Below are 23,328 nucleotides of genomic sequence, written 5' to 3' on the forward strand. Positions count from 1 at the left end.
TGGAAGGTGAAATAGGAAAAATTAGAGACATGGGAGACAGTAGTTTAAAACAAAAAAAGGGGAGGGATTGGAAGACTCTTCTAATTCTTCCATTGCCCTGCTAGTCCCTATGGCTTGTGTGAAATGTTTCCCTGTTTTCTCTGGCTGTTGTGGTCAGAGCCCTTCAGTATATACCAGTGCCTGTGCAGGCGGAGGAGAATGCTTTCCCGCTCATCAGTAAAAGAGACTTTGGTATTTTCCTGGCCATGGTGGTGGCTATTGCCACTGCCGCAAGTATTGTCCTTGCCACTGCGGTTCCTACAGAGAATGCTTTGAATAAGCCATTAATCAGCATGTGAGGACTGGAATTATGTGCACAAATGACAATATTCTAACTTTGGGTGATTGGTTGACTATTTTGGGACTTGATCAAAGATGGGCAGGATTGATTGGTTTGGATTTATTTTTATGTGCTATAATTGTAATATGTCTATATTGCTTGCCTGCGAAGTCAACGCAGAAAGCAAATGCTAATGTGACAGGCATCTGCTCCCATGGAAATAGGTGCATCCCCTCAGGTCTGATTTGTTTAAATGGACATCTGGTATTCAGAGACAGGTAAGTCCCAGCTGTTAGCCTATCAACCTAAGACGGGAGCCAAGTGAAAAGGACTTGGTGATCCCACGACGGGTAAGAAGACTAGCGAGCTTGGAGACACCTAAGACAGGCACAGTCGATCGGATATGATGGTAGCCCCACACATCCTAGGTTTTGTCTTTTTTTCTAAAATAAAAACGGGGGAGATGTCGGGGGCCGAGTAATACCATGTCTAATAACTTTCTGCTGAGACCTGTAGTAGGGGTAAACAAGTGGGCCTCTTTATCCTGCCCACCTGTTGTGCCGATAGGCTCCTGCACCCAATATAAGGAGGAGGGGGTTTTTAAGAGATTTTCCTGCCTTGATGAAGCTGCGTGGCGTCTGTTCGTGCTCCAGGGAAGGAAGGCTGAGTGCAGGAGGACAGTGGGTCTCTCCTCTCAAGGCCTGGACTGGTCAGGATATGTGTTTCCCCATCCCTCCGACTAGTCAAGAGGGACTGGGGACGAAGAACCCCGACAACTAACTATCACCTGGATTTGAGTTCCCAGCCCCAGAACATGTATCACTATCAGACATTTCCTCATTCGTTCATCTGGATTCTTCCTTTCTCTCGTAGGTTGTGGGGCTTGATCTCAAGGCTTGGGCATTGTCCCTGAGCACTTTTTTTTTTTTGGCCAGTCCTGGACTCTGGGTTTTCCCAAGGCTCGAGCCCTACCACTTGAGCCACAGCACCACTTTTGGCTTTTTTTCTGTGTATGTGGTACCAAGGAATCAAACCCAGGTCTTCGTGCATGCTAGGCAAGCACTCTACTACTAGACCAAACTCCTGGCCCAGAGCTTCATGTTCAAGGTTAGCACTCTACCACTTGAGCCACAGCGCCACTTTCCGTTTTTGAGTACTTAATTGGAGATGAGTCTCAAGGGGACTTTTCTGCCCAGGGCCAGCTTTGAACTATAGTCAGATCTCGGCCTCCTGAATAGGATTGCAGGCAAGAGCCATGAGCACCCAGCTTCCTTTAGGTTCTTGATTATTGGGTCTCCTCACTAGCCAAGACTGTGTTCCTGAAAGAACAGAAGCCCTTAGGAAGTGGCAGTGCGAGGGCAGCCCGAGCCCAGCCCGCGGCCCCCCGAAGCAGCGCCTACAGCAGCCCCAGGAACAGCGCCATGGCCGGGTGGACTGCCTACATCGACAACCTCATGGCGGACTCGCCCTCCGTCTGGGCCGCCGTCCCCGAGAAAACCTTCGTCAACATCACGCCAGCTGAAATTGGTGTCCTGGTTGGCAAAGACCGGTCAAGTTTTTTTGTGAATGGGCTGACACTTGGGGGCCAGAAATGTTCTGTTATCCGGGATTCACTGCTACAAGATGGAGAATTCACCATGGATCTTCGTACTAAGAGCACTGGCGGAGCCCCCGCCTTCAGTGTCACTGTCACCATGACTGCCAAGACGCTAGGCCTGCTGATGGGCAAAGAAGGTGTCCATGGCGGTTTGATCAACAAGAAATGTTATGAAATGGCCTCCCACCTGCGGCGTTCCCAGTACTGACCTCGTCCATTCCTTCCCCCACTACTCCCCACAGCTTTTGCACCCCCCTCCCTTCCCATACACACACATATACCATTTTTATTTTGGGGTATTGGCCATCTGTTTATGGGAACAGAACACTGGAGGAACCTGTCCCTTCATCGGGTTATATAAATTATGATACATTGGTACAAGGAGGATACTATAAGGAAACTTTTCTTACCCATTTGCTATTAGCACATATTAAAAAGAGATTTAATTGTGACATTTCCACACGTATAGAACCTCACTCTATTGTCTTCACTGTTTTTTTTCTTTCTCTCCCTTCTGTGTGTGTGTGCACGCGCGAGCGCGTGCGGGCTCATCCTGGGGTTTGAATTCAGGGTCTGGGTGCTGACCCTAAGCTTTTGTATTTAAGGCTGCCACTTTGAGCAATAGTTCCATTTCTGTTTTTTTTTTTTTATAAATTGGAGATAAAAGTCTCACATAAATATATAATGTATAATAAAACATATACAAACGTGTTTATACAAACTATTCTGCATGCATACAAAAAAAAACTAGTTCTGGGCACTGGTGTCTCACCCTGGCAGTTGTAGCTACTCAGGAGGCTCCATCTGCAGATCACTGTCTCACCCAGGCAGTAAAGTCTATAAGACTCTTTATCTCCAATTAACCACCAGAAAACCAAAAGTGGTGCCGAGGCTTAAAGTGACAGCTGCTAGCCTTGAGCTGAAAAGCTCAGGGACAATGCCCAGGCCCAGAGTTCAAGCCGCATGACAGGTCAAAAATTAAAGCTCAGGGACATCGTTCAGGCTCTGAGTTCAAGCTCTACCACCACCACAATAAAAAAATTATGCTGATGACTGCAGTGAAAGGAATTACTTAGGAATAGAAAAATATTTTGTGATTTTTTTGGTGTTTTTTTTTCCTACCCTAAACTTTTATGTAACTTTTGGGTTTTGAACCATTTCCAAAAATAAACTCAAACCCTCAATCACACTTACAATGTACTTATAAATCTCTATTAGTTGAATGAATTAACAAATGCAGTTCAGAGTTTTCCTTGGGTGGCTTTCAGGAAATGTAAACAGTGACCCCTCCCATTTTCATTCATGGCTTCCACCCCCGGGCCTGCCCAGTCTCTTCCTCTCCTGGCCTCACCCTCATCACAAATGTGGCCCAGCTCTTCTAGTGACTGGACTCCTCAGGCAGCAGAAGGCCTGGATCCTTGGAGGTGTGTGAAGGACAGGTAAACAGTAGCCTGTGGTGACAACAGAAATTCCTTCCATGCCAATGTGTCCTGTAAACAAAATGGAAGAATGTCATGTTTACCTTCTAGAGAGTCTTAGGAAAACAACTCCCTGGCTGCTAGATTAACTTGACTCTGCTCTGCAATAATGGACTTAGCTGGAAACCATGGAGAATAAAGAGCATTTTGAGTAAAGGGGCAGCATCTTTCTGGATGCCTGTTATCTCCTGACTGTCAGGACTATTCTTCTGGCGCTCATGTAAAATAGTCTCTGGGAAGCTACAGTGTCCCCCAAACATAGTGAGGTCAGGCAGGGACTCCAAACAAATTCCCTGGATGACCTCCAAAACCAGCTGGCAGGGCCAGTGTTATGGGGTATGACCCACACTTAGAAGAGCTTCTGTACTTGGCTCAATGCATAGCTATTTGGTAGGCTACCCATGCCCCTGTACTGAGGATTGAACTCAGGGCCCTGTGTTCTTACTTGTGCCACTATAACCATACCTCCACTTCTAGATTTTTGGTGAGTAATTGGAAATGATAGTCTCAAGGGGTTTTTTTTTGGTCTTTTGTTTTTTGTTTTTTGTTTTCTGTTTTTTTTCCTGCCCAAACTGGTGAATCACGTTCTCTTTCTCCTGGGTAGCTATGATTACAGAAAAGCCTGAGCCACTAACACCCAACTCTTAATTTTATTTATTTACTTATTGGGTTGATTGTAGGGCTTGAACTCAGGGTCTGGGTGCTGTCCCTGAGCTCTTTTGCTCAAGGCAAACATTTTACCACTGTGAGCCTAACTCCACTTCTGGTTTTGTTATGATAAATGGAGATAAGCGTTTCCTGGCCTTTCCTACCTAGGCTAGCTTTGAACCATGATCCTCAGATTTCAGCCTTCTGAGTAACTAGGATAACAGATGTAAGCCACTGGCATCCAACATATTTTTTTTTCTTTCTTTCTCTCTCTCTCCCTCCCCCTCCCCCCTCTCTCTACCCCTTTCTTTTCTTCCAGTCCTGGGGCTTGAACTCAGGGCCTGAGCACTGTCCTTGAGTTTTCTCAAGGCTAGAGCTCTACCACTGGAGCCACAGCACCATTCCGGCTTTTTTCTATGTATATGGTACCAAGGAGTCAAACCCTGGTCTTCATGCACACAAAGGAATCACTCTACTACTAGGCCAAACTCCTGGCCCAGCATTTTTTTTTCCAGTCTTGGAACTTAAGCTCAGGGCCTGGGCACTGTCCTTGAGCTTTCCCAAAGCTAGTGCCCTACCACTTGAGCCACAGTACCTCTTCCAACTTTTTCTGTATATGTGGCATAGAGGAATCAAATCCAGGGCTTTATGCATGCTCACTAACTACCATTAGGCCAGACTCCCAGTCCTATTTTTTTTTTGCCAGTCCTGGGCCTTGAACTCAGGATTTGAGCACTGTCCCTGGGCTTTCTCAAGGCTGGAGCTCTACCACTTGAGCTACAGCACCATTTCTGGCTTTTTTCTATGTATGTGGTACCGAGGAATCAAACCCCAGTCTTCGTGTATGTGAGGCAAGCACTCAATCACTAGGCCAAACTCCTGGCCCCCCTATTTTTATTTAAACAAGGGGTCCACATGTTCATTTCTTATGGGTCCTCAAATATTATGTGGTCAGTCTTATAGGAAATGTCACAAAAATCCTTTGTCATTTCAAGTGTCTTAATTGTTGTGAAAACTGCTAGTATCCTTATTTACTGTTCACAAATCCAATGTGCCAGAATTAATCAGTTCCTTTCCTATATGAAGGTTTTTTTTAGAAGAGTTGCAGCGGGGAGAGGGGAGTGTACTAGTATCTATGAATGGGGAGCTATAGTCAAGGGCAAAGGAACCCTGTGAATTTGTAATACTGTTAGGCCTATATCCCATTAACAGAGGAGTGGGGAGGGCATGGTAGGCCTTCACTCAGTACTTTCTAGAGCTGGAGAAGAGAAGTAAGCCACTCTCCATTTCTTGTGACAATATCTGTTCAGTCTTGGCTCCCACAGGATTCCTGGAATTATGGTTCACAGTGAAGACCCTTGGAGAAAAACTTTTTTTTTTCCAGTCCTGGCCTGAGCAGTGTCTTTGGGCTTTCCTCAAGGTTAATGCTCTACCACGTGAGCCACAGCACCAGTTCTGGCTTTTCCATATATGTTATACCAAGGAATTGAACCCAGGTCTTCATGCATGCTAGGCAAGCACTCTACCACTAGGCCAAACTCCCAGCCCAGAGGAAAACTTTTTGAAGAAGACCCAGGGATAGAGTCTGATTTTTGCAAATGTTTGTGGTTTCATTCAAGAAATATTTGTGGAGGGCCAGATTTGGTGGTGTACATCTTTAGTCCTAGGTATTGAGGGGGTATGATAGAGAGTCTCTTTAGGGGACTGAGAAAATGGCTTTATGGTAGGGTGCATGCCTAGAGTGCATGAAGTCCTGGGTTCAATTACTCAGCACCACATAAACAGAAAAAGCCGGAAGTGGCCCTGTGGCTCAAGAGGTAGAACACTAGCCTTGAGCAAAAGAAGCTCAGGGACGGAGCCCAAGCTCTAAGTTTAAGCACCAAGACTGGCAGAGAGACAGATACAGAGACAGACAAAGAGACAAAGAGAAAGAATCTGGGGCCGGGAGTTTGGCCTAGTGGTTAAAGTCCTTGCCTAGCATGCATGAAGACCCGGGTTCGATTCCTCGGTACCACATATAGAAAAAAAGCCGGAAGTGGTGCTGAGGCTCAAGTGGTAGAGCTCTAGCCTTGAGAAAGTCCAAGGACAGTGCTCAGGCCCTGAGCTCAAGCCCAGGACTGGCAAAAAAAAAAAAAAGAAAGAATCTGTTTGAGGCCAACCTGGCCTCTCTTTGAGGAGTTTGAGGCCCACCTCGAGAAAGACTCTGAAACTGTGTTAAGCCTTGAATAATCCTTCCTGCATTCTTCCCTTCCTTGTTTCTTCTGTCAGTACTGGGGCTTGAACCCAGGGTCTGAGCACTATCCTGTAGATTTTTCACTCAAGGCTAGCCTACCACTGGAGCTACAGCTCTACCTCCAGCTTTGGGGTATTGGAAATAGGAGTCTCTCAGGACTGGGAATGGTAGAGTGCTTGCCCAACATGTGTATGGCCCGGGGTTCAATTCTTTGGTACTACAGAAACAAAAGTAAATACATAAAATAATAATAATAAAAAGTCTCTCAGAATTTCCTGCCCAGCTGGATTGGACCAGGATCTTCAGATCTCAGTCTCCCAAGTAGCTTGGATTATAGGCATGAGTCACCAGCAGCTAGGTAGTAAATGACCCTTAAGGCCATATAGAGAGTAGGTGACACTAGGACAATGCTTAACTTTTAGCAGTAACCCCCTGCTGTTCATGCTATGAGAATTAATTGGCCAAGAATAATTTTTCTTATCAGATAGATCAGCTCAAAACTGAAGACTACCCTCTGGTGCCAGCAGCCCTTCAGTAGCCACAACAGAGATGGTTCTCTCCTCAAAAGCATTTTTTTCTTTTTTTTTTTTTTGCCAGTCCTGGGACTTGAACTCAGGACCTGAGCACTGTCCTTGGGCTTTTTCTTCTAGCATTCTACCACTTGAACCACACTACCACTTCTAGTTTTTCTATGTATATGATACATATACATATACATGTATATGTATGTGGTACTGAGGAATCAAACCCTGGTCTTCATGCATGCTCAGCAAGCACTTTACCACTAGGCCAAACTCCTGGCTCCTTGAAAGCCTTAGTTTGCACACCAGCCTGAGATTGGCTGACTGGGAGAAAATAACAATGAATGTACCAGGCCTGCAGCCTGTAGAAATCTACACCCTACCCCCCTCCCTGTGGGTAGAGGCAGTGTGGGATGGTAGAAGGAACTGGCAAAAAGACCTAAGGTCCAATTCAACCAACCTCTCGGCTGTGTGACTTCAAGAAAGCTATTTAGCTTTCCAAACCTCCCACTTTTCTCATCTGTAAAATAAGGGATGGCAGCAGCTGCCTCACAAAGTGGCTAGCACTGGGCCTGGAAGATGGAATTCTGGGTGTGTTTGGTTTCCAGGTTCCTGAGGGGGCTTAGAGGTTGGGGGCTGATGTGGAGGTAGGGCCACAGAGCCACAGCATTTGGGTCACCGGCTGGTACTGATGTCCCCCAGCTGTGACTAAGCCATTCTCTTCTTGAAAATTCAATTTCCTAGCTTCTAAATAGAAAGCTTAATGCCTTTCCTGTACCCTGAGATTAAGGTTATTAAAGTGCCCAGTAAACTATAAAATACTGTCACCATTTTATCTCTTCTTATTAGCACCTACTGGTTTGTAATCAAATTCTTCCACAACCTTGGGCAAGTCATTAAACTTCTCTGGGTATATCAATCAGGATTTTCACATGAAATAGATGGCACATTCACATTGGGTCATTTGACTAGAGTGGAATCATGCAGTTACTTACAGAAGTGAATGCACAAGGAATGCTGCTGTGTTTCCGGCTTGGGGAGTGCAAGGAGCAGACTCTGAAAGAGCCAAGGGAGTCATTATTTGAGCCAGTCCCCTAGTGAGGACCAGCACACAGGAGTCTTGAACTTTTAAAGACAGATGTGGCCGGATAGTCTGGCCCAGGAGAGAGAAGAGCAAATGCTACACTAACCTGGCTGTCTTCCAGTTCTCTGATCCCCTCCTTGTGCATGTTTCCTTTACTTAGCCAATCCTGGAAGCCAAAATTACTGAAAGGGAACCCACTGGTGCAGCTTTCATAAGTCACATCCCCCCCAGCTCATACTGCAGGATGCAATAACATTGAAAACCAATCTGCAGCGGGCAATTGGCAGAACCAGTACCTAAAAGGAGATGAATGCTTCAATCCTGTCTTCTGATAGATTTTCAGTTTTCCTTCAGGCCTCTGAGCAGGACCTAGGGTTAAACCCTAGCAGGGAATGAAGTCCATTCCTGGGGAAATATTTAGTGTTCCTGATTAATCAAGAGCAAGGACATTCTATTCCAACAACCTCAAATTTAAATAATCCCCTTTGGTGATCCATACAAATATTCTATTTTAGTACTTATTTTTCTCTTTTTTTTGTGTGTGTGTGGGGGATGGGGATGAGAAGGGTGCCAGTCCTGGGGCTTGAATTCAAGGCCTGGGAACTGCTTCTGGGTTTTTTTTTTTTTCTTCTTCTCCTTTTTGGTAAGTTTAGTGGAGATAAATAAGAGTCTCACAAACTTTCCTGCCCACGCTAGCTTGGAATCACAATCCTCAGATCTCAGCCTCCAGAGCTGCTAGGGTTATAGGTGTGAGCCACGGGTGCTTGACTCAAATGGTCAATAGATATCCTTCTACTTCACTGACTGGAAGCAGTGCAATGCAGCATAGTGGGATATTTAGGTCTTGAGAAATAATAAATTGCATGCAAGGGAACACCCTAGAGCAGAGAAAAACTGGATTTCTTCCTGTAGTTGACAGGCGGTTTGGCTCTCAGGGGAGAAATCAAAATGCTAATTTTAGAGACAATAGTTCCCCAGTCCCCCTTTTACTCCATCTCCCAATCCAGATGAGTGCTATAAATCATATGCCTATGAAAGAAAGGATGAGAGAGCTTCCCAGGAACTCTTACACCCAAGCACTCTGGAGACAAGAAAATGTAGATCCACGCCCTCCATCACTTACCCATTGTCCTGGTGACCTTGGACAACTGACCTGACTTTTTTAGTCTCCTTATCTGTCAAGTAAGTATAACAGTAACACTTTCCCTACCTTCTGAGGTTCTTTCAAGAACTCACTGAAGAGCTGTGTGTTCCAGGTCTGTATTCCCAGAACTTAAAGAGGTACAGGCAGGAGGATCATGAGTTTAAGGCCAAAACAGAAGCAGGTTATACTCTCATGTATCTGTCATCCTAGAAAGTGGAGATTGGCAGGACTGTTATTCAAGGTCAACCTGAGCCAAGGAGCCATGAGACTCCATCTCAACCAACAGCTGGATACCATGGTATATACCTGCCATCTCACCTATATCAGGAAGCAGAAACAGGAGGATCGGTGTCCAGGTCAGCCTGAGCAAAACAGTCACACCTTGGATCCTGAAGAGTCAGAGCAAGGAGGACTGGAGACACAGCTCACTCGATAGAGGACAAGCCCAATAAACACAAGGCCAGAGTTCAAATCCCAATACTGAAAATAAAAACAAAACATCAAATTTTTAAAAATTAATGAAATAGTACAGACCCTTAACACAGAGGGGCCCTTCAGCACTGGTAGATCAGAAAGGGAGACACTCTAGAAGAAAAAGAGCAAGTCCCCCACTGCCATGGCATCTTGCCTCTTCTCCCCATTCCTTCCCCTTGCATTTTGGTCACCCAAAAAACCATCCCCCCTCTGCCGCTTTTTTTTTTTTTCCTGGTCATTGGGGCTTGATATATGGGCCTGGGCACTGTCCCTGAGCTTTTTTGTTCAAGGTTGAGCCACAGTGCCACTTTCGGTTTTCTGGTGGTTATTTGAAGACAAGAGTGTCAGGGACTTCTGTGCCTGGGCTGGCTTTGAACCTCAATCTTCAGATCTCAGCCTCCTGAGCAGCTAGGATTACAGGTGTGAACCACCAGTGCACAGTCTAAAAATCCTTTTTCTTATCCGTTGTCTTGTATTTTTCTTTTTTGCCAGTCCTGGGGCTTGAACTCATGGCCTGAGCACTGTCCTGGAGTTTTCTCAAGGCTAGAGCTCTACCACTTGAGCCACAGCACCACTTCCAGCTATTTCTATGTATGTGGTACTGAGGAATCAAACCCAGGTCTTCATGCATGCTAGACAAGCACTCTACCACTAGGCCAAACTCCCAGCCCCAGTTGTCTTGTATTCTATATTCATCGTTTCCCCCCCCAGTTTCTATTTGTTATTGATTCAGGTATCTACATGCTTCTTTTATGGTGATATGCTAGTGGCTTAGAATAGCCATCCAAGAACTTGAGGTGTCATACGATTTACACAGGTTTGTGTGTAGGTTAGAACATAACTGTCAATAAATGGCAAAGTCTTGCTCTGAGAGCGTGAATCTGTGATCTTCTGGGGTTTTTTGCTCCCTTATCTTTCCAGCCGCACACCACAGTCTGTCTACATCAAGCCTTCAGGTTGCTGCTAGACGCTCCCAGCGATCTTTCCATCTCTAGCTTCTTGCCAATCTATTTTCCAGACATAGACAGTTAATTTTTCCATGGTAACACTTCAAATTTTTCAGTAGCTTTCTCCAACTATAGAAAAAAGTATCATCCTTCAGTCAAGACCCTGATGATATTTCCCCCCCTTTCACCCTCCCCCTTCCTTCCTTCCTTCCTTTGTTTCTTGGTGTGTATATGTGAGTAGGGGCAGGGACAGTGTGTGTACTCACTGGTGCTAGGTCTTGAACTCAGGGCCTGGGCACTGTTCCTGAGCTCTTTTGCTCCAGGTTAGTATTCCACCCTTGAACCACCCACTTTTTATGGTTAACTGGAGATAAGAGACTCACAGAGTTCCCTGCCCAGGCTAGCCTTGAACCATGAGCCTCAGATCTCAGCTGCCTGAGTAGCTAGGATTACAAATGTGAACCACCAGCACCCAGCCTTGAAGATTTCTTGATTTGCTTTCTTTCTTTCTTTTTTTTTTTTTTTGCCAGTCCCGGGCTTGAGCTCAGGGCCTGAGCACTGTCCTTGGACTTTCTCAAGGCTAGAGCTCTACCACTGAGCCTCAGCACCACTTCAGGCTTTTTTCTATATATGTGGTACTGAGAAATCGAACCCAGGTCTTTGTGCATGCTAGGCAAGCACTTTAACCACTAGACCAAACCCCAGACCCTTAATTTGCTTTTTTAACATTAATTTCCTGGTTCCTCTACTTCTACCACACAGTACTTTCAAGTGTTGCCTTCTAATCTACTACTTTCACCAAGTGATTTGTGTTTCCCCCTCCCTAATCTTTCCTCCTTTTCTGAATCCTTCTCTCTCTCATATACTTCTCTACCTCTTCAGTGAGGGTTGTCCTCCCTTTCCTGGAGTTTGTTATGATAAATCTTATTTTATATGATCAGAGGCATATAGGCATGTGTCACTGTGCTCCACCCCTAAGAGTATCCTCCTGTGGCTTCACTGTGTGTGGATGCCTAGAATCCTGTATGACTTACCATGTACTAGTATATTTTAGAACTAGCTTGCAGATATGAGAGAGGACATGTGCCATTTCTCTCTCGGAGCTTGACTTCCCTCACTTAACATGATTTGTTCTAGGTCCATCCATTTCCCTGCACATGACATAATATTGTTCTTTCTAGTGGCAGTGTAAAATTACATTATGTATAGATACCACATTTTTTTGATCTATTGTTTATCTATTGTAGGGCATCTGGGCTGTTTCCAAAATTTGGCTGTTGTGAATAGTGCAGCAATGAACATGAATGTGCAAATGTCTTCATGATGAGATTTTTTTTTTGCCAGTTCTGGGGCTTGAACTCAGGGCTGCACACTGTCCCTTGGCTTTCTCAAGGCTAGTGCTCCATCACTTGAGCCATGGAGGAATCGAACCCAGGGCTTCATGCATGCTAGGTAAGCACTTTACCACTAGGCCACACTCCCAGTCCTATGAACTCAGGGCCTGGGTCTTATCCCTGAGCTTCTTTTGTACCACAGCGTCACCCTGCCCCCTAGCTTTTTATGAGTAGTTTAGTGGAGTTTAGTGGAGAGTCACAGATTTTCTGCCAGGGCTGCCAAACTGTGGTCCTCAGATCTCAGCCTCCTGAAAAGCTAAGATTATAGGCATGAGCCACCTGCAGCTGGCTGTGATAAGGATTTTTCTGAAGGTCTAGTAGAAAACACTCCATTATAAAAGACTTCCAACACATCTGAATGCACTTGGACATGTATATGTAATACTGAAAGGAGCTCTTCCCTGCACGTCCAAAGTCACCCAGGCAAGCTGGTCTATAAACATTCCATGAAGTTAGCAAAAATCCAAATCCTAAATGGTCCATGTCTTTTCTTCTTCCAAATCATTTCACTGGGGTCTGCTATTGCTCTCATTATTTCACAGAATATCACAAAATATTTTGTGCACTTCATTTAGAGAGTCAACAAATTTATTCTAAGTGCCAGTGGCAAGTACCATTGATTCAATAGTAAATAAGCACCCTGTTATGTTAAGGAGCTTTAGTCTTTAATTCATAAGGTGTTCCTGTTAATTCTAGAAAAGCAGTGAGAAGTTCTTCTCTCGATTGATACACCACAATTCATCTGGACTTCACCAACATTATGGAACAGGAAAAGCAAATGTTAAAATGTCCATATTGCCCATGAGAAGCTTGAGGATGAGAGAAAGTTATACAGGATCGTGATCAAAGCTGGCTTGGGCAGAGAAACAAGACCCTATGGCAAGAACCAGAGTGGCAGGGGAAGGGGGAAGAGCACTGGAGGCATGGATCAAGCAATTGGGTGTCTGCCTAGAAAGCACAAACCCTAAGTTCAAACTCCAGCACCAAAAAAAAATCTTAAAACAAAAAACCTTGCTGACCCTTAGCCCCCAATATAAACTTAACTTGCCTTCCCCTTGATTACTATCTTTGGCTAGGATTATGGGTTAATCTTAAGACCAAGATCAAGGTTCAATTTGGGGTCACTGACTAGCATGGTTCCTCAAATTCTACCTCGCCTAGGGCTTTTCTCCATCTGCTTGACCTCAAAGATTACCACGTGTCTCCACCTCTTCCGGAATGACTTAGAGAGAGGGGCCCCAGAAGAGAGAATGACTTCATATCCAAAGGAGGGGAAGAATGTGCATAAACAAGAACTGATTTGCCAGAAAACTTTCCTCACTGACCCCATCCTATAGTCATGGCACATTCCATTCTCTGTATGCAACCTCTAACTTCACAAGTGGCTAGCCAAGAGCCCACTGGGTCCCAAAGTCAAAATGACTCTCTAAGAACAAGTCTGTGCTGTTCCAACTGTGCCTGAATTTGAAACAAGCTCTCCTTACTTGGCAGTCCCAAAGAAGCCCAAGCAATCCCCAGTATTTGCATCTGTGAATGGCGAGGGCTTCCAGCCATGTCATCCATGCTTTGTACCCTTTTGGATGCCTTCCCAGCAATCCGGTTCCTTCAGTAAAAGAGAGCCTTTCTGTCCAGCTCCCATATATTCAATGAACAGCTCCCAGAGGAGGTGCTAAGCTCTCTCTTTGAGGCTGGCAAGCCTCATGTGATTCAGAGAAAGAGACAAGATGTCTATAATTCAGGAGTCACATGGAAAAACTGCAAATTTTTGACACTACTGGGGTCTGAACTTACAAGGTCTCTTGCACTTGCTGGGCAGATGTACAACTATGTTAACACAGGGAGATTGAACTTAATACTGAGACATGTTACTTTGAATCCACACTTTAGACTCAGTCAATATTTGTTTTCTTTATTGTTTAAGAAGAGGGCATGAACACAGGACCTCCTTTTTTTTTTCCCAGTCCTGGGCTTGAGTTCAAGGCCTGAGCACTGTCCTTGGGCTTTCCTCAAGGCTAGTAGTGATCTACCCTGAGACACTGCACCACTTTTGCCTTTTTCTATGAATGTGGTACCCAGGAATGGAACCCGGCCCTCTAATTTTTTTTTACCAGTCCTGGGACTTGAACTCAGGGCCTGGGCACTGTCCTTGGGTTTTTCTCAAGGGTATCTCTCTACTCCTTGAGCCACAGCACCACTTCTGGCTTTTTCCGTGCATGTACCAAGAAATCGAACTCAGGGCTTCATGCATGCTAGGAAGTATTCTACCATTAGGCCATGTTCCTGGACCAGGGCCTCATACTTTTTTTTTCCCAGTCCTGTGGCTTGAACTCAGGTGCTGGGCACTATCCTTGGATACTTTTTGTTCAAAGCTAGTGCTATGCCACTTGAGCCACAGTGCCACTTCCAGCTTTTTTTTTTTTTTTGCCAGTGTTGGGGCTTGAACTCGGGGCCTGAGCATTGTCTTTGGGCTAGGGCTCTGCAATTTGAGTTATAGCACTACTTCTGTCTTTTCTATGTATGTGGTACTGAGGAGCCAAACCTAGAGTTTCCTCCATGCTAGGTAAGCATTCTACCACTAGGCTACGCTCCCAGCCTGACCTCCTATTTTTGCTTATTTTTTTGCCAATCCTGAGGCTTGAATTACAGGGCCTAGGCACTGTCCTTGGGCTTTCTCAGGGCTAGTGCTCTACCACTTGAGCCACAGCACCACTTTTGGCTTTTTTGTGTAAGTATGTGATATTAAGGAATCAAACCCAGGGCTTCATGCATGCTAGGCAAGCACTCTACCACTAGGTCATACTCCCGGTCTCTTTGTTTGGCTTTCTTTTTTTTTTTTTAATTGAGCCACACCTTCATTTCTTGTTGGCTTTATGGTAATTATTTAGACATAGGAATCTCTCAGGCTTTCCTGTCTGGGCTGGATTTGATCCAAGCCTCTTGAGTAGCTAAGATTACAGGTATGAGCCATAGGAGCCTGGTTTTCACTGAATATACTTTACTGGACTGACTAGATATTCAGACCTGAAAGAGATGGATAAGGGAGCCCTGCTGTGCAGGGCAGTGATGGAGATTGACTCCAATGTAAGTAACAGAAAGACTGTTCTTGCTGGTGCTGGTGGCTCATGCCTGTAATCTTAGCTACTCAGACGACTGAGATCTGAGGATGATGGCTGAAAGCCAGCCTGGGCACAAAAGTCCATGAGACTCTTACTTCCAATTAATCACCAGAAAACTGGAAGTGGTGCTATGGCTCAAGTGGTAGAACACTAACTAGCCTTGAGCTGAAGAGCTCAAGGATAGTGTACAGGCCCAGAGTTCAAGCCCCACAACCAAAAAGAAAAAAAGAATAAACTTTACCCAATATGGGACTGTTTGTAAGTTTCCTAACTGTGGCCTAGGGAGAAAACCAGACACAAGTAAGGAATGCAGCAGTTTATATCAGGAAATAATAATAACACTAATACTTGGGTAATTACTTTTTTCCTCTGTGCTGATTGAGACCAAGATCTGGCTTTGGTGAGACCAAAGGAAAAGAAACCCCAGCATAGCTGTGCTGAGACCCAGAGGATGCATCTGTTTCCTGGATCAGCAGATCAAACGGGCCTGAATCAGAGGCTGCCTGTGTGGAGACAGCCAGATGAAAGATGAAGCAGTGATACTAAGAGGTGGGGAAGAAGAGAAATATAGGCTCTAGTTTGGAAGGATGCCAACATTTTTTTTTTTGCCAGTCCTGGACTTGGGCTCAGGGGCTGATCACTGTCCTTGTTTTTTTTCCCTCAAGGCTAGAGCCACAGCACCACTATATATGTGGTACCGAGGAATTGAACCCCGGTCTTTGTGCATGCTAGGTACGCACTCTACCACTAGGCCAAACTCCTGGCCCCAACATTTTTTTTTTGTCAGTGCTAGGGATCAAACCCAGTGCCTCACACATGCCAAGATCTACTACTGAGCTGGATATCCCCGGTACCCATGGATTCTTGACATGGTACCTTCTCCAGATCTTCTCTAAAGATCACTCCAAACCAATCTTATTTCTAAAGTTCCTACAAGTTAACTCTTCTGTCTGAAATCTGTCTACAGTGGAGGCTTTGGCTCAGTCTGTGTGATTTATTTCGGCAAGTGCTGCATTGCATCATGCTCTCCATTCTATATCTTTGCCAGTCTTCCCCATCTTCCAGTCTTCCCGGCGGTTCTTGCCATGCTCTGGTCATGCTGAATTCTTTGCCCTGTTCTTCATTGCCTCTGCACATCTGGATTTGTTCTTTCCTGTGCATCTGCGACACCTTCTGCTCTCAACACTTCTTCTCTCATCCCTCTTCAGCCCAGAGGACATCTCTTCTCTAACCCCTTTGGAACAAGTATCTGAATTCTTCTTTTAATAGGAGTACCACGGTTTTTGACTCAGGGCCTTAAACTTGCTGACCAGCTAGCCATATTTCCAGCTTTCCTTCTGCTGGTTAATGTGGAGATAGGTTCTCATTTCCTGTGCACACATGTGCCTGAACCACAATTCTATTTTTAGTAGCCCACTGTAGGTGGGACAGCAGGTCCATGTCACTATGCCTGGTTTCTCACAATGAGTGGAGACTTTTCTGTCTAGGCTGGTTTAAAACTGAAATCCTCCTGATTTCAGCATCCTAAGTAGCTGGGACTGCAGGTGTGAGCCATTGATGTCTACGTATCTCTCCTTGGTATCTCCAAAGTCTGTTTTCCTCATCTTTTGCTGGCACCTATGGGACCATTCCACTCTAAGCTTCTTGACAGCAGGAACTGTATGTTTCATCTGAGACATGGGCTGACATGGGCTTTAACAGTACGAGTGGTTAATTTCCCACCAGTGTTTACATAAGAGTCATTCAGTAAGGGGCCCTTTTTTCAAATATGTGATAGAAATGATTTCTTGTCACCCTTTTCTTCAGTGGCAGAGTGCTTGTTGGCATGCACAAGACCCGGGGTTTAACCCTCAACACTACACACATACAAATGACAATATTCAATATAATACAGATTATATAGTGTATTTAAATAAAAGAAAACCTTTGCATTTTAGCCTCCAAAGCATCTCTTCTTTCTTCTTTTTCTTTTCTTTTTTGGTCAGTCATGGGACTTGATCTCAGGGCTAGGCTCTGTCTCTGAGCTTTTTCACTCAAGGATTGCCTTCTACAATGTTGAGCCACATTGCCACTTCTGGTTTTCTGTCAGCTAACTGGAGATTAGAATCTCATGGACTTTCCCACCTGGGCTGGCTTTGAATTCTGATCCTCAGATCTTAACCTCCTGAGTAGCTAGGATTACAGGCACAAGCCACTGGAACCCAGCTTTCCTCTTTTTTTCTCTGAAGACATTTCTGTGGTGTTGAGGGTGATCCTACTGCACACAGAATATAAATCCCTTTAACTAGTCTACTGGTTTTCCCAAATGCTGAATTAGGGCTGCTCTTTAAGTCATAAAAATGTTCAACTTTAACTCTGAGAAATGTGGTTATAAAACAAATTATATAAAGCTTGTGGCTGCCTTCCTCTAAGAAAGATAATTTTAATTTCCTTCCTCTAAAAAAGGAAATGGACAAGAAGAGAATAGGCAAAAGGATCAGAGATCACTGACTTCAGCCATTCCATCTAATTGAGAAGAGCCTTGGTCTCTGATTTGCTAGCTCAGCTTAAGACAAAGGAAAATAATTAAATCATGTATGAAAAGTGATACTTAGCATTTTTTTTCAAATAAAAAACATTTAAGTGATACTTAGGACGGGAATGTGGCTTAGTGGTAGAGTGCTTGCCTAGCATGCATGAAGCTCTGGGTTCAATTCCTCAATAACACATAAGCAGAAAAAGCTGGAGGTGGTACTGTGGCTCAAGTGGTAGAGTCCTAGCCTTGAGAAAAAGAAGCTCAGGGACGGTGTCCTGGCCTTGAGTTCAAGCCCAAGGATACATGACTCTGTCCTTATACTCCAGAGAGCATAGGTAAAATTCAAACCAATACAGAGCCTCCTTCAAAGATGAACTTTTGGGGTAAACTTTCAGAAAGAACTCATTTGTTCTAAATGCTTTCATATGTCTCATAAGGAAAATGATACCAAAATATAGGATCCCTACAGATGTGTCCTGTGCCTGGAGTCTACAAAATGTGTTCTTAACATAATAACAATTCAATAAAGAATGGTTCAATGACCTCCTAAGTCACCAGGCTTATTGATAGTGGGAGCCTATCTAAAAAGGTAGAATGCAATTTCTCTCATCAGGATGTTTACTGTCCTACTGAAAATTATTTCAAAATGTACTTTATGACTTTTGAGAAGAGTTTGGTTACATTCAAGGATGACATGGAGGTAAGTTGCAGATTCTGATGTTTCATAAGGAAAGGATCAAATCTCTTCATGAGGGAGATGCTTTACCAGGGAAGTATAATGGTGTTAACCTCCTTACAAAAACACTTCAAAGACATGAAGAGCTGGGGTGTTAGAAACAGTGGTTCTCAAACTTTCAGGTGCACACAGGCATCTCAGGATGGTGACAGAAAGACAGATTCTGATTGGCCAAGTCATGAGAAAGGCCTGTGAATGTGTATTTCTGATGAGCTTTCAGGATGTGCCAATCAATGCTCCTGGTGCATGGACCACACTGTGAGAGGAAAACTGTAAGGAAAGAACAGCAACTGAGGAAACCAAAGACCTGCATCCAAGTCTCACTTGTGCACTTAAGACCCTGGCGTGTTAACTAGTGTGTGTGTGTGTGTGTGTGTGTGTGTGTGTGTGTGTGCGCGCACACACGCATGCGAGTGCATGCGCACCAGTCATAGCACTTGAAATCAGGGCTTGGTTACTGTCCCTGAGCTATTTTGCTCAAGGCTAATGCTCTACCACTTGAGCCACAGGTCCACTGCCAGCTTTTCTTTTAAATTTGTTTGTGTATGTGTGCCAGTCCTAGGGACTGAAATCAGGACCTGAGCACTGTCCTTGGGCTTTCCTCAAGGCTAGGCAAGTATTCAACCACTAGGCCACATGCCCAGCCCTTGTTGCCAGCTTTTTTTAAAGACCTAATTGGAGATAAGAGTCTTACATACTTTCCTTCCTAAGCTGGCTTTGCACAGTGATTCTAGATCTCGTGCTCTTGAGTAGCTAGGATTACAGGCATGAGCCACCTGCACCTCCCCTATAACTAATTTTCTTTTTTTTTTTTTCTGCCAGTCCTGGGGCTTGAATTCAGAGCCTGAGTGCTGTCCTTGGGCCTTTTCAAGGCTAGAGCTCTACCACTTGAGCCACAGCACCATTTCTGGCTTTTTCTATACATGGTACCAAGGAATTGAATTCAGTCTTTGAGCATGCTAGGCAAGCACTCTGCCCATTAGGCCAAACTCCCACATGCCGTAACTAATTTTTAAGATGGAGTCATGATCAATCTTTCTATGCACCAAGAGCCTTGATACTTGTCTGCTAGCCCTTTCCTGGGACTCTCCCCTATGAATGTGTGTATGGGACTGTTATGACCACAGACATTCATCACAATACCTTTAGCAAGAATGAAAATCACAAACCACACCATAATACCAAAGCTTTGTAAACTTTTCAATAAGTTAGGATATATCTATTGCATTGAATATTATGTACATTCAAAGTGTATATGGAGCGAGGGAGGAAATGAGGAGAAGAGGGAAGAGAGGGGAGGGAGGGAAGGAAGGAAGGAAGGAAAGAAGGAAGGAAATGCAATGTCGTAGCCATGAGCTATTTCATCACACAGAGCCCTGCATCTTTCCTATTGCCTGTGTGAAGACTCTACCCCAATCAGATGGTGCAGAAATTTATTTTCCTAGCTTAGTGATTTGTCCAAAAATATTTTTTAAACAGGAACAGAACCAACATTGAAAAGAGAAAAACACAGAAAATATTATTTGACCCTGATCAGTGCTATCAGGCAGAAATTTGTCAGTTACTCTTCAGAAGTCATATGTGCAACTTCCAGTTTCCTAGTGCCCAAGAAAATAAATGAAATAGACCTTCAAGTTCTATTCTAGCTAATCTATGATAAGATAAAATATCATATAAACATATAATCTATATGAAAGGCTGGATGCTGGTGGTTCATGCCTGTAATCTTAGGTAGGAAGGAGCTCAGAATTGAGGACTGAGTTCAAAGCCAGCCTGGGCAGAAAAGTCCATAATAAAAAAACCCAACCAAACTTGGTAGTGAAGCTCTGACTCAAGTGATAGAGCATTAGACTTGAGCAAAAGAAGTTCAGGGACAGCACCCAGGAACTCAGTTCAAGTCCCAGGACCAATACCTCCCCCTGCCAAAAGAAGATCACAAATGGCCCAGGTATAATAATTCATATCTGCAAATTCTATAATCCCAGCTTCTAGGGAAGCAGAGATCAGGAATATCACAGATCAATGATAGCCTGAGCAAAAAAGTTATTGGGACACTATGCCAGGCTTGGTGGCACACATCTGTTGTCTGTTATATAGGAAGCTATAAGAAGGAGAATTGCAGTCTGAGGTTGGTCCCAGAAAAAAACACCAGGTCCCCACTTGGAAAATAACTAAAGCAAGAAAAGGCCGGGAGTTTTGGCTCAAGTGGTAGAGCAACTACTTAGCAATCACCAGGCTAAATGTAAACCCCAGTATGACAAAAAATGAAAATTAAACCAGGCACTGGTAGTTCATGCTTATAAATCATAGCTGAGACCTGAGGAGTCTAAAATCTGCATGTTTAAAAATTTTTAATTAGGGCCGGGAGTTTGGCCTAGTGGTAGAGTGCTTGCCTAGCATGCACAAAGACCCGGGTTCGATTCCTTGGTACCACATACATAGAAAAAAGCTGGAAATGGTGCTGAGGCTCAAGTGGTAGAGAGCTCTAGCCTTGAGAAAGTCCAAGGACAGTGCTCAGGCCCTGAGCTCAAGCCCAGGACTGGCAAAAAATAAAAAAATTAAAAAAAATTAATGTTATTTACTATAGAATTTTTGACAGTATTGAAGACTAAGTAATTATAAGCCAAAACAATGTAAGAATATATGGTAAGACATTATCTTATTTACTTTCAAGTAAACATCTAGCTGGTACCAAATCAACAAGCATATATATATATATATGCATATATATATATATATGTAGTTTCTCTTTTTATTTTGATTTTTGTTTTTGCTCTAGTCAGTAGTGCTGGGGATTGAGCCTAAGGTCTTGAAAATGGCAGGCAAGTATTGTGCCAGAAAGTTATTCTTCCAGACCATATTAGTTTTTTTAGCTTAATTTATAGGCCTATAAGTGCATACTAAGTACTTTAATTTTTTTTGGGGGGGGAATCCAAGACCAGGACTTGAAATCATTACATAATGTTTTTGCTCATTTGCTAGCACTCTGCCAACTGGGCCATGACTCCAACCCCTTAAATTATTTTTATTAGCACATGCTCATCATGCAAGAGTTTCATTGTGACATTTCTGAACATGTATACAATGCATATAAATTCACTCCCTCTCAGAAACAATTGTCACAGCTTTCAACACTATAAAATCAACACCATGATAATGTGACTGAGAGGGGGGATGTTACTGGGGTTTCATCTCAAGGAATCACTAGGTACTAGCTTTACTGCTTGAGCCACTGAGCTAGCCCTTGTGGGTTTTTTGTTTTGTTTTTTCTTTAATTCAGGGTCTGGGTGCTGTCCCTGAGTTTTTTTTTCGTTCGGTTTTGCTCAAAGCTAATGCACCATCGTTTAAGCTCAGGGACAATGCCCAGCCCAGAGTTCAAGAAAAATAAAAAAGGGGCCAGGAGTTTTGCCTAGTGGTAGAGTGCTTGCCTAGCATGCACGAAGGCCTAGGTTCAATTCCTCGGTACCACATACATAGATAAAAGCTAGAAGTGGTACTGTGGCTCAAGTGGTAGAGCTCTAGCCTTGAGAAAATCCAAGGACAGTGCTCAGGCCCTGAGTTCAAGCATGAGACTGGCAAAGAAAAAAAATCTCACAGACTTTATTGTCTGGACAATCCTCAGATCTCAGCATTCTGAGCAGTGAGGATAACCAGTGCCACCAGTGCCCAGCTTATTATTTTTTGAGGTAAGATCTTGCTTAATGCCCAGGCTAGCCTCAACTTTGATTCTCCTATTTGTGTTGCTGGGACGGCAGGTATTCCTTACCATCATTGGTGCTCACTACTTCCCAGCCATTGGTCTAGGTTGAGCTCAAACTTTTTCTTTTCCATAAGAGCCTCAACCTCATTCTTCCAATCTCCATTGCCCAAGAAGTTAAGATTGCAGACTTAAGCCACAATGGCCAGTTAATAAGATGATTCTTTCCTAGCTAACTATAGTACATGGACCCCAGATTGAGCTTGAAAACCCTTGTTGGGGCCAAAAGGCCATGAAAAGTCACTAAGCAGATGGGATGTGAGAATGAATAGATTAAGGATACAGGAAAATCATCCTGGCACTTGATTTGGAAGATGGACTAAGAGGTCTAGAGATGAAAGGCCACGCCCAGACCCCCACCAGGCCCCACACAGATTGATGGTGCAGACTCCCTCAACTCCGTGCCATTCTTGGGGCCACTGGGTGTAAAAGGAAAAGGAAGGGATGTGGGCATTTGCTGACGCCCAGAGCCCTGGCCTTGCTCCCTTTGTGCTGCTGGCCCAGGAGGGCGGATTTTTGGGAAGGGGTGTGTACTGAAAGCAAGGAGGAAGTCGCCACCCCACTGGAAAGAATCTGCCACCCTGCCTTCCAGCTGAAATATCAGATAGAGTCTGTTCTTCTCCAGGGACAGTGGGGAACTGGAATAGCCAAAGGGATTTATTATTATTATTTTTTGGAGGGATTGTCTGAAAGAACATGATGTCTTAGAGGTTCACAAAGGGAAAAGAAGATAAGGGAAAAGTGGCAACTGAGAAAGTCCATTGTGTATGTTATCGCTGTTATTTAAAAATTTTTAAAATGAGTATGGCCCTTGGGGCCGGGAGTTTGGCCTAGTGGTAGAGTGCTTGCCTAGCATGCACGAAGACCCGGGTTCAATTCCTCAGTACCACATACATAGAAAAAAGCCAGAAATGGTGCTGAGGCTCAAGTGGTAGAGCTCTAGCCTTGAGAAAATCCAAGGACAGTGCTCAGGCCCTGAGCTCAAGCCCAGGACTGGCAAAAAAAAAAAAAATGAGTATGGCCGGCTAGGTGGGATCATACTTGGTGCCATGCTAGTGCCAAATGGTTGCTTCCACTCCTTTTCCTTGCATATAGGCAGAATGAGCATTTTCCCCAGTCCTCTGGCGCCTAGTACCACACTGCCTGATGGGAAAGGAGAACTGGAGAGGCCATGGAGAAAGAGCAGCAAGGAAATGAAACTAAGAGGAAGGAAGTGAGAAAGAGGAATAAGGACTTGAGGGCAGTAACCTCAGAAGTCACTTGGGAACCCTGTGGTAGTGGAAGACCCATTTATAATGGAGTACACAGACAGAGGAATGGGGGCAAATGTAACTTACTGTCATTTGCAGATGGAGATGACACTTA

At 44.2% G+C, this 23,328-nt stretch overlaps 1 long non-coding RNA gene and 1 pseudogene across 2 annotated transcripts; one reads left to right on the forward strand and one right to left on the reverse strand.

The window, feature by feature from the left end:
* The first annotated feature begins 245 nt into the window (after positions 1–245).
* Positions 246–2,124, forward strand: LOC150052867 (profilin-1 pseudogene; annotated as a pseudogene).
* A 975-nt stretch (positions 2,125–3,099) lies between these two features.
* On the reverse strand, positions 3,100–8,384 carry LOC150052868 (uncharacterized). Of its 2 annotated transcripts, none has more exons than XR_016538130.1 (3): positions 8,177–8,384; positions 7,792–7,852; positions 3,100–3,406 (listed from the first exon to the last, which is right to left on the reverse strand). It is a non-coding gene; the product is annotated as an uncharacterized LOC150052868 (long non-coding RNA). The 2 variants fall into 2 exon arrangements; XR_016538131.1 differs by lacking the exon at positions 8,177–8,384 and adding an exon at positions 7,987–8,074.
* Between the last annotated feature and the right edge of the window lie 14,944 nt (positions 8,385–23,328).

Source organism: Megascapheus bottae, chromosome 16, assembly GCF_031878675.1.
Source record: "Megascapheus bottae isolate mThoBot1 chromosome 16, mThoBot2.hap1, whole genome shotgun sequence".
Lineage (NCBI taxonomy): Eukaryota > Metazoa > Chordata > Mammalia > Rodentia > Geomyidae > Megascapheus > Megascapheus bottae.